Source organism: Lithobates pipiens, unplaced genomic scaffold (assembly GCF_037356315.1).
Source record: "Lithobates pipiens isolate NorthernLeopardFrog02 unplaced genomic scaffold, aLitPip1_a1.2 Scaffold_22, whole genome shotgun sequence".
Lineage (NCBI taxonomy): Eukaryota > Metazoa > Chordata > Amphibia > Anura > Ranidae > Lithobates > Lithobates pipiens.
Window position 1 is genome coordinate 46,695,572 of NW_027507784.1, and position 17,921 is coordinate 46,713,492.

The following is a 17,921-nucleotide window of genomic DNA, read 5'->3' on the forward strand; positions in this document are numbered from 1 at the left end:
CAAAAGCTCCCATCGGACTTTTGCTGGCAGGATTTTTGATCGTGTGTACAGGGCTTAATTGTCCCCCAGTAGGGTTGTATCTTTGTACAGTCCCACCACAGGTGCGCAAAGGTCCCTGGGGTGTTACAACCCCTCCAAGAAGTTGGGGGGCCTTCTCCCCCCGAACCTATGTGCCCTCTGTGGTGTCACATACCATCTCACCAGCAGTTTATAGCCCATTTCCACTGCCCTTATATCATTTGACAAGGATTACACTGTCCCAAGAATTTTACTTTTATGTTCTTCATCTCTAAGAAAGCCTGTCTCTTCTTCCCATTTTCCCAAATAGGGTTAGAATTCAGATTCTACTTCTTTAATCAGGATTTTATAAATTTTGGATATACTTCGATTTAAGCTTAAAGAGCAACAAAGTAGTTTCTCTATTAACCTCATGTGCCCTTTTCCCTGCAATGCTTGAGGCAGTGATTGTGTAAAGTGCTTTAATTGTGCATACCTCCATTTATCTAGTGGCTTGTTTACCCATTTCTATATAATTTCAGTATATGTATATATCCTATTCCCCTTCATCACATCTTGCAATAATCTTTTCCTCTTCTTTTAGCCCATCTAGTGAAATATATGTGTTACTCTTTCCCAGGCTTAAAGTAGTTTGTGCCCAAAATAGACATAAGTGGTGAATTATACCCCCAGTGATGCAAACTCTCTAATTCATCCCATATCTTAAAAGTGTTTCTAGTTAGTGAATGTGTACTAGTTGCTAAGTTCCGATATTACCGTGGAATCCAAATCATCTTTCGCAATTCTGTCTTACTCTGTGTTATCTCTATATTTACCCAACTTTTCTCCTCTTTATTATGGGCCCATTCTGCCATTCAGGAGATAGAGATCGCCTGATAAGATTTCTCAAAGTCCGGTGCTGCTAATCCCTCTTCCCTTTCCCCCTCACCAGTATTGAATATGCAATCCTGGGCCCTTTATTGCGACCATATACATTTTAGTACCACTGATCATAATTTCTTAAAATATTCCTAAGGCACTGCCATTGGGATCATTTGGAAGATATAGATCATTCTAGGTAGAATATAAATTTTCACCGTGTTAATTTTACCTATTCATGAGAGAGGTTTACGTCTCAAATGTTTTAAATGTTCCTTAATCTTATTAAGCACTGGTATATGATTAGCCTCAAACCTAGTCCCCATGCAGGTTATTGATGCACCTGTAGACGAGCCCTAAATCAGCTATTGAATACATCCTGTATAGCCTTACAGTACATTTTGTGTAAAAAGCAGTCACTGCCAGAGTAGAAAAGCATGTCACCTGCCAGCATGTTGTAGAGAAGGACTCTTGCTCTTGTGGAAGCAGTGGTCTCTCTGTAGAAATCCAACACTCTCCTGTTGAGTCATAGTTAAACCTCTTCAATCAGCAGGGAGCATGAACTTTTGTGATTGCATATCCTATGGGCCTATCTTAACAGTAGGCCTGTCAGCAGTGGTGGTGGGTGGGCTCTTCTTTTGGGGCGGTGGTAAACAACACACCTCTAACATCCCAGGTAGGGAAAAAAAAGTGTGTCCAGTGAAGCACATAGCAGATGCAGGACAGCAGGCTAGGATAACTGAAAATAGTCCTGTAACACAGTGACCTGTAGCCTCTAATAAGTCTGTCCAGTGCACAGTGGTGGCAGGAAGATGATGCGAGGTGCAGTACATCGGGGGGTGAGGGGATCTGCTCCTATACAGATCTGCATGTTTCATTCTGCCCCCATAACTTTGGTTCTCCTGATTGGTAGCTTGCACTACATTCACCCACAGTGGTTCTAAGGTGTAGTGCTCTCCATTCAGGTTACTGGGTGGATGCTGGAGTCACCACCGCTCAACATACTTATCTTTTGCAGGTGTAGTCACCTAGGGTTTTCCATCACTGTGAGGGGTTAGCGGCACAGCCGCACAATGTCAGTTCCTCTGGGAGATACCAGGGATCTGATTCATTTGTTTAGAGGGTAGAGGAATTGGTGGGTGGGTGCACAGGGGAATTGTATAGTAGGGGGAGGTGGAATTAGCTGGGACTGGTATTTTTGCTATTTTGCATATATCTTATATCTTTCTGATGTTTAATAAATTGGAGGCGGTAGCCATTTGAGTGTGTATACATTTTTTGTTTCTCTTTGGTTATATGCAGTGAGTATACATCCTGCCCATATATACGCCACCCATCTGATTACTATTCCAGGTTTCCAGATTTTTTCTTTTTTCTTTTTATTTATTAGGCTTCTCTACTTTCTAAAGACAATAAACCCTAAGACATTTTGTTTTGATATACATGGCATGTGTAGGACAGTACCGTGGCTCGGTGTTTAGCACTTGTGTCTGGCAGTGGTAGGTTCATTGGTACAAATCCCAAATCCCATCCCATAACACCATCTGCATGGAGTTTGCATGTTCTCCCTGTGCTTGTGTGGGTTTCATCTAACACTCCAAAGATCTGCTTATAGGTTAATTGGCCTCTGTATATAGTTACATAGTTAGTAAGGTTGAATAAAGACACCGGTCCATCCAGTTCAACCTGAGTGAGTGTCTACAATTGTCCCTATCCCTGTACATCGCACACTCACATAGGTCCCTACCCTCAAGGAGCTCACAATTCAAGGTCCCCATTCATATACTAGGGCCAATTTGGGACAGAAGCCAATTAACCTACCTGCAATTAACCTACCTGCATGTCTTTGGAGTGTGGGAGGAAACCGGAGTACCCGGAGGAAACCCACGCAGGCACAGGGAGAACATGCAAACTCCAGGCAGGTAGTGTCGTGGTTGGGATTCAAACTAGTGACCCTTTTTACTGCAAGCTTTTCCACTACACCACTGTACCACCATAGTATGCATTAGTGTGAGTTAGGGATCTAAGATTGTAAGGTCTTTTAGTGCAGATGTGAAAGCGCTGCTTAACTGTGAGCATTTTATAAATACCTGTACCTAATAAATAAACATTTATCATATTTAAATGGTATTTTTTTTATTGGCCTTTACATTAACAGTAACTAAATATAGGTATATAAAATATAAAACCATATATTTGCCACTTTTTATTTTAAGTATTGATTTTTTTTTATAGATACAATATTACTTGAAATAGTGTAAATTCCATTCTATCATTAGGTGTCATCATGTCATATAGGGAATTCCCTCTGTGGCAAAATATTTCAGCATTTCTTTACAGTCTTTAGGCTGGGAAATTTGCCACATAGGCACTTAGTGATACAATGATACAGGTTTTCGGAACGCTGCTTGCAATAAAATGGATTCCATTTAATCTTCAGGTATCAGCCCACGGGCAATCCTTCAGTTTTCATGTTTAAATAGTCTTGGGGCAACTTGAGGTTTTACCAGGAATGCTAACATGCTGGGGGATGAGTACATTGAAAAGATGAATTCATTGTCATGTTTAAACCTGTATTATCTACAATCTTATAGAAATATCACATTTTATGATATCAAGATTATATAGTGTCAGATTATTTTATGTCTTGTAAGGAAATATGATAGATGTTTATAAAATTCCTATTACCTGTGATAATAAAATATAAGGTCATGCATGAAAATACAGGACCAGTCAGTTTCCAGCCAATTGTGCTCGATTTGGGGTGCCTTATGGGGTTTCGGGAGTAGTGCTGGTGTTTTGGGGTCTGTGGTGAAAGTGAGTGTTGTTACCATATAGGTTACTGACAATGTTATTATTATAATTTGATATCTGTTTTAATCAGAATATGTTCGTATATAAATATACATTTCAAGCTCCTGAAGAAGCGAATTTGAGGTAGCAAAACATGTTGAGTGGAACTGTTATGTACATATGAGGACAAATGACAGGAAGGGTTAAATATGTGGATACATTGAATGTATATTCCGTACAAATTATTGGTATTATATACTTTAGGGGAATCACGGGAAGTCCTATATCATTTTAAATGTCTTGTGTATTTTCTATTATTTTTTTGGATTTTGTGGAAAAATCTTTTTTGTAATGTAAATCAATAAATTATTATTTTTATGATGTGCCTTTAAAATCCATTATTAGCTGTTCTAGCACTTTTCTAAACCTGTATTATCTACAATCTTATAGAAATATGACATTTTATCATATCAAGATTATATAGCGTCAGATTATTTTATGCCTTGTGGTGAAATGTGAAAATATAAAAAATGTGAAATATAAAATTCCTATTAACTGTGATAGTAAAATATAAAGTCATGTATTAAATACAGGACCAGTTAGGTGCCAGACAAGTACTTATATAATCAATTCCATAGATTCATCGCCTTTCACATTGTGTCAACATTTAGCTGTGTAGCTGTGTTCCAAAGTAAATTTCTCCAAAAAGACTCCCCACCGCACCCAAAATCCCCGCTCCCCACCTCCACCCCAAATACAGGTCAATAGGTATATAGACCTTAGATGAAGATTGGACTCAACTATCAGTGGGTCAACTTGCCCCCATTTACAGCCTCCCAGGACCCGGTAGTCACTTCAGCAGTGAGCATTTGGCGACAACTAATCATACAATATAATGACTTGGCTGTCTACCTGTACCAAGCAGTCCAGGGCAATGTCACCTGAGTCCAATCTATATCTGAGGTCTGTATGCCAAACAACTTATTTGTTTAGGTGTACAGTATATAACCCCAAAATCTATTTGCAGTATGTTTGGTTTGCTTCACTGTATACAGTTCTGTTAGGCAAATCGTTTTTTTGTGAATTTGTTGCAAAAGTTTCTTATCTGAAGATCCTACACATGCTGTTGCAGACTGACCATGGTAAGCCTCTGCTTCCCACTTCGTATGGTTAGTCTGCTGTCCATGCTCCATCAGTCGACCATTGGCCTTCCTCTCTGATAAACCTGAAAGGCAGCCCATAGGCCAACAGAAGAAGAGCACATAGCATGCTGACAAGACTGCTATTAATTGCAAGGCAAAGGCTTAGCACTGTCAGCCTGCAACAAGAAGTGCTGTCAATGACAGGATCTCCAAATAACAAAAAATAACACAGATTCAATAACAATTTGCTAAAAAAAAAGTGAAAAATTATACTAATTACAATGAAAAATAGATTTAGGGTTTGCATCCATGTTGATCCCTTCCTGACATCTATGTGCATATAAGAATATAAGACAGCATGATAGTGGGCTCTAACACAGCTGCCACACACACACACACATATATATATATATATACGACTAGTGCCGTTGTTCTGTGCTGGGAGTGTCCATACTGTGGAGCAGGCTCCCCATCCCGTGATTACTGTGACAGCCAATCTCAGTGAACACATGACCGGGAAGCCTATGTAACACTTCTAGTGATACAAACTTTTAAGGGGCTGGCTCCCGAGCTTTAGAAAGGATTTGTGAAATCTTGGAGGTTTTTACTCGTAAAGTCCACCTACCATTTAATATACAATTGTTTTCGTAATTGTTAACTCTGACTTTTCTATTGTTGACCATTGTATGTAACATAGTAAGAATCTCCAAATCGCTTAGTTTCCGATCTGCACAGAGCAGAGATCAGTAGCTTTCAGTTACTGCTCTGCACTATGCTCTTCCAGTGCCAACAGAGCATCAGACAGAAGAGGGGGTGGTAGCATTTGGCTCCGGCTCTCAGCCGTGCGCTGAGAGGTGGAGCCAGCTGTCAATCAAGCATCTTGATGGATCCTGACAATATTGTTGGGATCCTTCCAGATCCTGTAGCTAATCCCCTGCTACATCAGCTAAGAGCGGGCAATAGCCTACTCTCAGATGACACTGGCTCACAGGAGAGTAAAAGTAAGTGCACTTCTGTGATCCACAAGAAAATTATGGCCAAAAAGCATTGGCCATGCATCCCTTTTAATAACATTAGTATTAATAAAAAACATAGTAAACAGGCTAATGCTTTCCTGCTGTGTATAGAAAGCATGCTAAAACATGCACAGAGACCGAGTATTCTCTATTATTCAGTAAAAAGGTTCAAAACATTTTTTTTTGTAAGAAGCTCTGCTCTAAAATTTTAGCGTTCAGCCTGCAGAGACTAAGGGAAAAAAGGATACAAGAAAACAGTGGTACCAAGTATATTTGGTGTATTCTGAGAATATATATACAGGCATACCCCACTTTTAAGTACACAATGGGGTTTATTTACTAAAGCTGAAAAGTGCAAAATCAGGCTCCCGTCTGCACAGAAACCAATGAGCTTCTAACCCCAGCATGTTCAATTAAGCTTTGATAATAAAACCTGGAAGCTCATTGGTTTTTATGCAGAAGTGAGCCTGATTTTGCACTTTCCAGCTTTAGTAAATAAACTCCATTGTGTACTTAAAAGTGGGGTATATATATATATATATATATATATATATATATATATATATATATACATATATATCTACACATAGTCTATAGAGAGGACTTGTGTACCCTTTTGGGACCTAATTCAGATAAATTACCATCTTAAAGATCAGAAAAGGCATAAAGCCCAGTGTTGGGAAAAATCAACTAACCTTCCCTAATCTCTGAGAAAAGTTTTCTCTTTTTTAAATGATACCTTTACAACTAAAATATTTTAAAGGCTTCATGCATACCACTGTACAGGAGCTGTACAGCTTGCAGTAGAGCTGCACAATTAATCATCAAGAATCGTTATCGTGATCTTGACTAAAGTGTTTCACAATTCTTTCTATGCAAATAGTTCTCTCTGCTCTTTTGAAGCCACAGCAATCAAAAGAAAGGAAAAGAATAACTGGGCAGTCTGCCAAGAATTAAAACATTCTTTATCAGTTGAACTTATGTATAAACATTGTAACAATTTGTCAATGGAATAGACTTTGTGTTTAAGTGAAAAAAGTTTAACCACTTCCCGACCGGCGCGCGCCGATGTACGTCGGCAGAATGGCACGGGCAGGCATATTGGCGTACAGGTAAATCCAATCTTAAATGTCGCCCTGCCATTGCGAGCGGCTCGCGTGCTGGTCGGGACCCCCGTGAGTCTGGTCGTGGGTCCCGCGGACTCGATCGCCATGGGCATACCCGCGATCCTCTCACGGGGCTGCTGAATGGGGAGATGGCGTTGTAAACAGCATCTCCCCGTTCTGCCTAGCAACAAGTGACGCTGATCTCTGCTCCATGTGATTGGAGCAGAGATCAGTGTTCACTAAAAGAAAGCCCAGCCCCCAACAGTTAGTAACACGCCCCTAGGAACACGTAACCCCTACACTGCTACCCGCTGTTTAACCCCTTCACTGCCAGTGTCATTTACACAGGAATCACTGCATTTGTATAGCAGTGATTGCTGTATAAATGACAATGGTCCCAAAAATGTGTCAAAAATGTCCGATGTGTCCGCCATAATGTCGCAGTCACAATAAAAATCGCCGATCGCCGCCATTACTAGTAACAAAAAAATGATTAATAAAAATGCCATAAAACTATCCCCTATTTTGTAAACACTATAACTTTTGCGCAAACCAATCAATAATCACTTATTGTGATTTTTTTTTACCAAAAATATGTAGAAGATTACGTATTGGCCTAAACTGAGGGAAACATTTTTTTTAAATATATTTTTGGGGGATATTTATTATAACAAAAAGTAAAAAATCATGCGTTTTTTTTCAAAATTGTCGCTCTATTTTTGTTTATAGCGCAAAAAATAAAGACCGCAGGGGTGATCAAATACCACCAACAGAAAGCTCTATTTGTGGGAAAAAAAGGACGTAAATTTTGTTTGGGAGCCACGTCGCACGACCGTGCAATTGTCAGTTAAAGCGACGCAGTGCCGAATCGCAAAAAGTGGTCTGGTCTAAAGCCAGCAAAATGGTCCGGTCTGTAAGGGGTTAAACACTAAATCTTTTCCTGACATTTGTTGGTTTCAAGTTATAATCATTTTTTTTGCTAGAAAATTACTTAGAACCCCCAAGCATTATATATATTTGGCGCTGTGATCCACACCACAAGAGGCAGAAGAAAGCTGGCTGTCCCAGCTGTCCTCCCGTGCCCCCCGTGTAAAGGTGCATAAAAACATAAATAATAGCATGTAAAATAAAAAGACAGTTATATATGAAATAATATTTTATATGTATTAACCACACAGTTACCAGACTACAATATTATGTTTCACCACAGTAGACCTTTCATTGTTAGGATTAATTGAACTTTCTCCAAATATTAGAGACTGCATTCAAAAAGCTATTGCACAAGGATATCTTTATTTTCAGCTATAATATTGTAATTTTAAAATCTTGTTGGATGAAAATAACTTACTTTTTTGGAAAATAAAATTATCCTTATACTGGTGAGAAAGCTTTGTGAATTTAACCTTAGGCATGTGCACATTTCTTGGCAGCCTATGAAAAATGTAAATAAAATAATTTACCATTTCTGAAGATATATTGAATTTCTGGCAGCCATGGCCACCACAAGTTTTTGCAGGCATTTTAGCTGCAAAATAAGCTACCACCACCAGAAGGTGCTGTCTGCAAATAGAAGACCTTCACTAAGATGAGCCGACCTTCTCTATTGGAGCTGAATATGCAACCTCCCTGTACTCAAAGCAAGGAGGCTCCCGGCAGTATTGCTGCAAACAGATTTATTTTCAAAAAATGTAACACATCATGTTGCTATTATTCTTATGATTTGAAGTTATACTTAGGGCTGCAATGAGCTGCAGGGTGATAGTTTGGCAGTTATGACTTGTTTTATGGAGAACATTTTATTTTATGATCCTGATATTAGATTTCAATATCAAACAGCTCTACAGGTAAAGTCTGTGACTGTAACTCATCCTAGTCTCTGGAAGGTGAAGCCTTTATGTTACTACATGGAAGGGACAGAAAAGGGAATAAAATGTTACGTTTTCAAAGAAGTCCCATGTTATCTGACCACTCAGCTATAGCAGTGGTCTGCAACTATGGCCCATGGGCCTGATACGGCCCTTTGATTGCCTTTATCTGGCCCTTGATACGCTATTCCTACTACTGATATGGGGCCCTATTCCTTCTACTGACATCACCGATGGAGCTCTATTCTTTATACAGACATCAGTAATGGGGCACTATTCCTTCCACTGACACCAACAATGTGGCATTAGCCCTCTCACTGACATCAATGATAGGGCACTATTCCATCCACTAATACCAATGATGGTGCACTATTCTTCCTCTTACTGACTACAGGGGCTATGTTTTCTTCTTATTCCCAATGAAAGCAAGCTTGAGGCGTTATTTACCCCCCCCCTGGCGGTATTCCCGAGTCTGGCTCGGGGTGAAAATTTTGTACCATTAGCGGTAACCCCGAGCCAGACTCGGGACCGCATCGCTGGATCCAGGATGAGGTTACTTACCTTGTCCCCTGGATCCAGCGTTGTCCCCCCGCTGTACGAGCAAGCCATCCTCCGCTTGATCTATCACGGAGCCGGCCTTCATTCCCTACAAGCATTGTGACGCACGGGGACGGAGAACGGCGCCAAATTCAAAAAGTAAAACACACACATTACATACAGTATAATGTAATCTTACAGATTACATTGCTGTATGTAATTATTTCACACCCCCTTTGTCCCTAGTGGTCTGCCCAGTACTCTGCATGTAGTTTTATAATATAAAAACTGTTCTTTATGCCTGGAAACTGGAGATTGTCCATAGCAACCAAAACTGTCCCTTTACATCAAAAATGGTTTTAGACCAGCTAGAAAACAGCCATAATAAATTGGAATCACTCGCAGAATTGAGCGATAGCGATTTGTGGGGAGATCCGTCATCAAATACTGAAAAGTAATGACAGCGACAATTCTGCAACTGAGCAAATTTCAGTGTTTTTGATTTGATTACATTATTGAATATTTTTTATTATTGTTATATTATTATTTGGTACAATTATTTATAATTATTTATTATATTATAATTTAGGATTCCATTTTTCAAACTTTATCATACCCGGGATGTCTACTAGACTCTGGTTTGGTCAGATTTAACCCCCCTGACGGTATTCCCGAGTCTGACTCGGGGTGGATTTTTCATACCAAAAGCGGTATCCCCGAGTCAGACTCGGGACTGCGTCGCTGGATCCAGGAGGAGGTTTACTTACCTTCTCCTTCGGATCCAGCGTTGTCTCCCCGCTGTACGAGCGAGCTGTGTCTCGCTCGATGCATCACATCGCCGATCTCCGTGCCCTGCGAGCGTTGCGACGCACGGGGACAGAGATCGGCGCCAAATTCAAAAAGTGAAACAAACAGTATACATACAGTATAATGTAATCTTACAGATTACATTGCTGTATGTAAATATTTCACATCCCCGTTGTCCCTAGTGGTCTGCCCAGTGTCCTGCATGCAGTTTTATATAATAAAAACTGTTCTTTATGCCTGGAAACTGGAGATTGTCCATAGCAACCAAAACTGTCCCTTTACATCAAAAATGGTTTTAGACCAGCTAGAAAACAGCGATAATAAATTAGAATCACTCGCAGAATTGAGGGATAGCGATTTGTGGGGAGATCCGTCATCAAATACTGAAAAGTAATGACAGTGACAATTCCGCAACTGAGCAAATTTCAGTGTTTTTGATTTGATTACATTATTGAATAATTTTTATTATTGTTATATTATTATTTGGTACAATTATTTATAATTATTTATTATATTATAATTTATGATTTAATTTTTCAAACTTTATCATACCCGGGATGTCTGCTAGACTCTGGTTTGGACAGATTTAAGAGAGTTATTCCTAAGAATTGCAGGACTACAATATAAAACACCAAATTTTCATGCAAAATAATGGTACCACTTTTAGCACCTAAAATCCAAAATAATCGTACCGCCAGGGAGGTTAAGTGAGTTATTCCTAAGAATTACAGGACTACAATATAAAACGCCAAATTTTCATGCAAAATGATTGTACCGCTTTCAGCACCTAAAATCTGAAATAATCATACCGCCAGGGAGGTTAATACCACTGACACAAGGGGGTTTTCTACCCTGAATGGCCACAGTTCACATCCCTGCAATCTGGCCCCTGTTTTGAGAGGTTGGAGATCCCTGATCTATAGCTTCAGTTAAGGCTTGATCCAATTGAACATACAGATGGTACAAGATGCAATCAGATGATTGGGTAGGCTACTTTTTAATTCTGATTGCTGGTTACACATCAGTTGACCCCATTTTGATTATGTACAAGTTTTTTTTTTCTGTTGTTAATCACAAAACTTTTCATTCATAGCCAAACTTCTCTGGAATCCACTATTTCAGAACATTAACAGATACTTGCATGTATCAAAAACCTGTCATTAAAGTGGTTGTAAACCCTTACAAACCACTTTGATCTACAGGTAAGCCTAGACTGAGGCTTACCTGTAGGTCCAAGAAATATCTCCTAAACCTATACGGTTTAGGAGATATTTGCCTGAAGACAGGCACCGTTGTCTACGGCGCATGCGCCGTAGACAGCGACACGCAGGCGCACTGAGCGCGGCATTTACAACAATGGATCTGCCGCGCGTGTCGGCTCCCGTGCGCATGCGCGGGAGTGACGTCATCGCGGCTCCGCCGAATGACAGCGGCGGAGCTGCGAGACGCCACCAGCAAGATGGATGCGGCGGACTACAGGGGACAGCGGCGACTTCGCTGGCTCCTGTGTCAGGTAAGTGACACATAATGGGCTACTATGCGATGCATAGTAGTCCATTATGCTTTGCCTTTGCAGGGAATGAAAGAGGAAGTAAACTCATCAGGGTTTACTTCCTCTTTAATTGCTCGCCTATAATGAAAGGCTATCATGGAGGGCTTGCATGTGTCAAAATAATGTCAGACTGGTTAGAGACTGTCTTTATCGATTGCACGACTAAGGAATAGGTCACAAGCCCATCAGTTGCTTTCTTTTGTCTCTGAGTAAGCTATTGGATTTACTAATGGAGAAAAGCTTGTTCACTTTGCAAGGGAATTTTTATTTGGCTTAGTGAATGAGGTGAAGCTTTGTTGACTTACATCATCCAAATAAGTTCTGGGGAAAATACCCTTGCAAAGTGAAAAGCCTATTTGCCTTTAGTAAATCAACCCCTATGACTATTTCATATACTCAAAGTGAATATGAGTTTACTTTATACATGTTTGGATAACTGAAATGAATAGAAGATTCTCAACTTCTGCAGAGCTGTCCTAAGTCTGTGGCTGAGAAAGTACTGAAGCAAAAGGGTCAGCAGCACAGCCTAGAAATTAGCATTTTCAGAGGGAAGCGAGCAATGGTAGCCCCAATGTTTATTATAGGAATGCTTGTGTCTGCAGGAAGCCAGTCCCACCAGGTATATGCCTATTGATTCCAATAGTGGGAATTAGACTTTTGATTTCATTTAAGGCTAATAACCAGTCCACTTTGCAGGGAAAGTTATACTCTTCAGGGGAATTTTCCCCAGAGTTTAGTAAATGCCGTGAAGTTGTACTTTGCAACTAATGCCCAGTCATGTGCAAGGAAAATGAAAAAAAAAGCACATGATTGGATGATAGAAATCAGCAGACTCACTAAGCTCTAGGGATAATTCTCTTGCCGAGTGCAGCTGCACTTGCAAAGTGAACAGTCTATTTGTCTTTAGTAAATCGAGCATGTACAGGTGTTCTGAGGCAAGTGATTGGTTTAATAATCAATATTAACAACCATCTGTCCTTATTTTTGAGCTTCTATATTGGAGAGGTACAGACCTGGCAACACAGGAGCTTCTAGTTTGTTTGCAGTTTTCTAACTTTCTTATAGATCGGCATTTTCAGTGATCTATTTCGTAGACTACTTTTTAACAGGTTGAGATTAATTATTATATGGGGTTAATTTACCAAAGAAATAGACTGTCTACTTTGCAATAGAAGGTACACTTTCCAGGGAATTTTCCCCAGATATTAGTGAATGAGGTAAAGCTCTTTCCACTTCCATCTTCCAATTATATGCAAGCAAAAATGTGCATGATTGGGTATTTTTTGCAAAGTGAAATTGTGCCACATTCACTGAGCTCTGGGGAAAAAACTCTTGCAAGGTGCATAATGAATAGCCTTTTTGCCTTTAGTAATGCCCAAATAATAATCCATAACCCATACAATAGTCAAAAGTACATAAGTGGAATCCCCCTTTAACTCAATATAGAATTCTAAGCTACAGTACTTTATGATTGCACTAATTACTTTATTAGCAACCATATCCACACAAACCAAGTCATTTATATTAGCTGATCTGAAAACATGTATCAGAGCTCTAAGCATAGTGCCTGTATACCTCTAGTATATTAAATGGGTAGAATAATTTATTGCCACCCTAAACATTTGGAAATTTGCCAAAGAAAACATATATTACAGCAAATCTTTTAAGACACGTGTACATGAAATATAATACTTGCTATAGTAAAATCTGTGAAAGGCATTACCTGATTACTTGGAGCTGTAATGAATGGAATGTAATGCAGACTTTGGGCTGTAGCAGAGCCGACTGCAGATGTTAATAGCCAGAGGGTCCCTTCTCCATGTTATTGCAAGCTATTTCTTCTTAGATCTGCGCTGAAGTGTTGTACAAGTGTACTCTTATAACTGGAGGTGGGCTCACACTTAGAGCTGTCAGTCAGGGGGTTTGAAATAGCGTTTTAATGGGGGGTGTATTCAAATATACAGGCGGGTAGGGTCTTCCCATTTTAAGGAATGAGAATCCAATAAAAACTGATCCTCAAGGTATTTCAAAAGTCTTTATTCATGAATATTGGTTACATCATCTCTAGAGGAACAATTTACATACTAAAATACATTTCCACTGAAGTGCAACTCAAGACAGAGATAAAAAATTTACTTTGGGGCAGAAAAACAAAGGAATAGTAATAGGAGATTATTTAGCATGGTCATTCTTGACCAGAAGATGTTCTATTTGAGAAGTTTAGAAAGACAAATTGTGTAGCAGGGACGTGTCTGAGTTGGTGATATGCAAGCAAAATAAGAATTGGGTATCCTGAATTCAGTTATAAGCTCCTGAAGCAGGGACGTGTGGTGAGGTCAGTGGCTGGTGAGGCACGGGCTAGTATTAGAGCCAGATACACACAAGTTACATATGCCACAATCGTTAGAGCGAGAGCAATAATTCTAGTACTAGACCTCCTCTGTAACTTTAAATAGGTAACCTTTAAAAAATGTAAAAAAAAATTTTTATAGCGTCGCCTATAGAGATTTTTAGGTACTGAAGTTAGGCACCATTCTACAAGTGTGCACAATTTTAAAGCGTGACATGTTAGGGATCTATTTTCTCATAGCACTTGAATGTCTAGGGTCCACAAGGGGAAAATTGCCATTGAATTTAAGCAAGGCTAGTGTACAGCACCAGGCTGTCTCCCAGGGGCACAGTCGTTCATATCAGTATCCGTATTTCTCTATCAAGGGCACTTTTTGCTAGCCGGGATATATTATATACTGCTAGCCTTGCTGAAATTCAATGGCAATTTTCCCCTTGTGGACATTAGACATTCAAGTGCAATGAGATGCACTCCTGCCCCTGTCGTAGCAACATTTATTTACTTACTATTTGTTGAAAATATTCCACATCTCTGATAATCCTCCAGCCGCTAAATATTTGTACATGAGGCCTAGTCCACCAAAAGATAGTGAGATTCACTCTCCTCCCTTTTTAATTTGTTATATCTCTGAACCTTGATCCTCCTGAAGAAGCCTTACGGTGAAACACGTAGACGTACAAGGGCTCATTGTACAAATTGTATCATTCTTATATGATTTTTACATTTTTTTTAATACTGTAATCATACAATGTACTTTTTTTCAATAAATATTATTTTTGTTACTTCTTTATTGCTTCCTTGCCTTAAAAGTCCGACCTTGGTTACTCTTTCTAGTACCTTTTTTTTCCCCTGTGCACATTTATTTCAAGCAGTGTTATTAGCCTGCCCAGTTTAGCTCTGTCAACTATAGAATACCTCTCACCTATGTTATGGAGATAAGGAGAGGGGAAGATGTTCTATAACCCTAAAATACTGCCATAGGGTGACAATGCTACTCTGCCATAGATTCAGTAATGTGGGTGTTGTCAGTTTGCTACCGGAAGTGTACTACTGGCAGAAGCCTCAGTTGAAAATATAATGGAGACACCATATCTAAGGAATGGTAAGATGCAATATATTAAGGCCTGGTACCCACTGGTGTGATTTCAGATGCGACTTGGGTTGCACAGAATTGGGTAATGATGGAAATCACATTCATTTCAATGATGCCTGTTCATATCAATGCAAGGCAACTGTGATATGACTTTGAGTAAGGTACATGTACTACAGCTGTGCGATGCAGTGTGATTTTGTGACCCATAGGTTTAAATGGAAATGCACCAAAACTGCATGTAAAATGTATGTACATGTGTTTTTAGTGTGTTTTTGGCAAAGTTTTGTATAGTCTTCTTCTCCTACAAAAGAAAAAAACACATCCACATCATAAAAGCATCAATAATATTTTGAAAACATACTACAAAAGTAGTTTAAAGTGTAAGCCTAGTTGTGCTGAGAAAAATAGAACCTCTTCAGGTGAACTATATAGGTTTATTGCAAGAATTTTATTTTACTTTATTGAAGATCCATACTTTGGACTAACTTTTAGACTTATCCAAAAGAAAGGAAGAAATAACTATTAAGGTACTAATTGTAATACGTGGAACTAAATAAAATTAAAATCCGTTTTATTATTTAGAAAAGTTATTGTTAAAATCCATAACACAAAAATTCCAGTAAAACATAAAATCCTCCCAGCTCAACAGGCACCTTCTGACAATTCATTTTAATATTTCTGCCAACACTAGAAAGTAGAACTATAGGCACAACTTTTTTTTAAACATTTTGGATAGAGTAAAGGAGGGTTATAACCCCTGTCAGATTTTTTTCGCCATCTGTGTTCCATTGCAGAGATTTCCCTTCATGTCCTGTCCCATAGCTAAAACAGGAAATGTGAGGAAATTCCTGCAAATTGAAGGAATTCCTTGGTGACCCCCAGGTCACTAGAACTAGTGCCCCCATTGGAAGTTTTCCCCCCTTTTACTTTTCTGGGGATGACCCAAAATTTGGGATTTTCTTTCACTTTCAATGATAATGGTAAACAGGCCTAATAGAGAGGGTAAATTTCCCTAACGGATTACAGACAGCAATGAAAACTTAACAGGTGTCTTAATCCCTCTCCATTGTATCCAAAACTAAAAAAAGTGTTGCCTTTAGTTATACTTTAACCACTTTCAGACCGGACCATTTTGCTGGTAAATGACCAGAGGTCTTTTTACAATTTGGCACTGCGCTGCTTTAACCGGTAATTGCGCGGTCATGCAATGTTGTACCCAAACAAAATTTGCGTCCTTTTCTTCCCACAAATAGAGCTTTCTTTTGATGGTATTTGATTGCCTCTGCGATTTTTATTTTTTGCGATATAAATGGAAAAAGACCGCAAATTTTGAAAAAAAATGATATTTTCTACTTTTTGTTATTAGAAAAATCCAATAAACTCAATTTTAGTCATACATTTAGGCCAAAATGTATTCAGCCACATGTCTTTGGTAAAAAAAAAGTCAATAACTGTATATTTATTGGTATGCGCAAAAGTTGTCACATCTACAAACTAAGGTACGTTTTCTGGAATTTACGCAGCTTTTAGTTTACGACTGCCTATCTCAGTTCTTGAGGTGCTAAAATGGCAGGGCAGTACAAAACCCCCCCAAATGACCCCATTTTGGAAAGTAGACCCCCTAAGGAAATTGATAAGTGGCATGTTGAGCCCATCGAATATTTTATTTTTTTGCCTCAAGCGATTGAATAATGACAAAAAAATAATTTTTTTTTTTTTTTACACAAAGTTGTCACTAAATGATATATTGCTCACACATGCTATGGGCATATGTGAAATGACACCCCAAAATAAATTCTGCTGCTTCTCCTGAGTACGGGGATACCACACGTGTGGGATTTTTTGGGAGCCTAGCCGCATACGGGGCCCCGAAATCCAAGAACCGCCTTCAGGTTTTCTAAGGGCGTAAATATTTGACTTCACTCCTCACTACCTATTACAGTTTTGAAGGCCATAAAATGCCAAGATGGCACAAAACCCCCACAAATGACCCCATTTTAGAAAGTAGACACCCCAAGCTATTTGCTGAGAGGCATGTTGAGTCCATGGAATATTTTATATTTTGCCACAAGTTGCGGGAAAATTACAAACTTTTTATTTATTTTTATTTTTTTTCACAAAGTTGTCACTAAATGATATATTGCTCACGCATGCCATGGGCATATGTGAAATGACACCCCAAAATAAATTCTGCTGCTTCTCCTGAGTACGGGGATACCACATATGTGGGACTTTTTGGGAGCCTAGCCGTGTACGGGGCCCCGAAAACCAAGCACCGCCTTCAGGCTTTCTAAGGGCGTTACAGTTTTGAAGGCCATAAAATGCCAAGATGGCACAAACCCCCCCCAAATGACCCCATTTTGGAAAGTAGACACCCCTAAATTTAGGGGTACGCTAGTGAGACTAGGTAATAAATGGCGGGTGCCCTGAAACTATAAAAAAATAACTAACCAACCAGCGTCACCTGTAACAGTTATATGGTGATCACTGGTGAAAGGGTTAACTAGGGGGCAATCAGGGGGCTTTATGCGGTAGTATATGGGGGTCCCTGGTGCTATAAAAAGTTGCGGCGAACCTAAATACCTACCTGCCTAACTAGCGTCACCTGTGACACTAATATAGCGATCAGAAAAATGATCGCTTATTAGGCTGGGTTCACACTGGAGCGATGCGGGAACGCCACGAATCCGCGGAGGGTTCCCGCATCGCATGCCTCCCGGCGGCAGTTCACACTGCCCTATGCGAACTGCTGGGAGTGTCAGTGAAATGTTAATGACACCCCCA

At 39.5% G+C, this 17,921-nt stretch overlaps 1 protein-coding gene across 1 annotated transcript in view; it reads right to left on the reverse strand.

Moving 5' to 3' along the window:
* Positions 1-13,570, reverse strand: part of COL28A1 (collagen type XXVIII alpha 1 chain) — a 101,059-nt gene extending 87,489 nt beyond the window's left edge. The window contains exon 1 of the mRNA XM_077447551.1: positions 13,418-13,570. The gene's annotated coding sequence lies outside the window, so the exon portion shown is untranslated. The remainder of the gene's footprint in view (positions 1-13,417) is intronic.
* Positions 13,571-17,921: the final 4,351 nt, after the last annotated feature.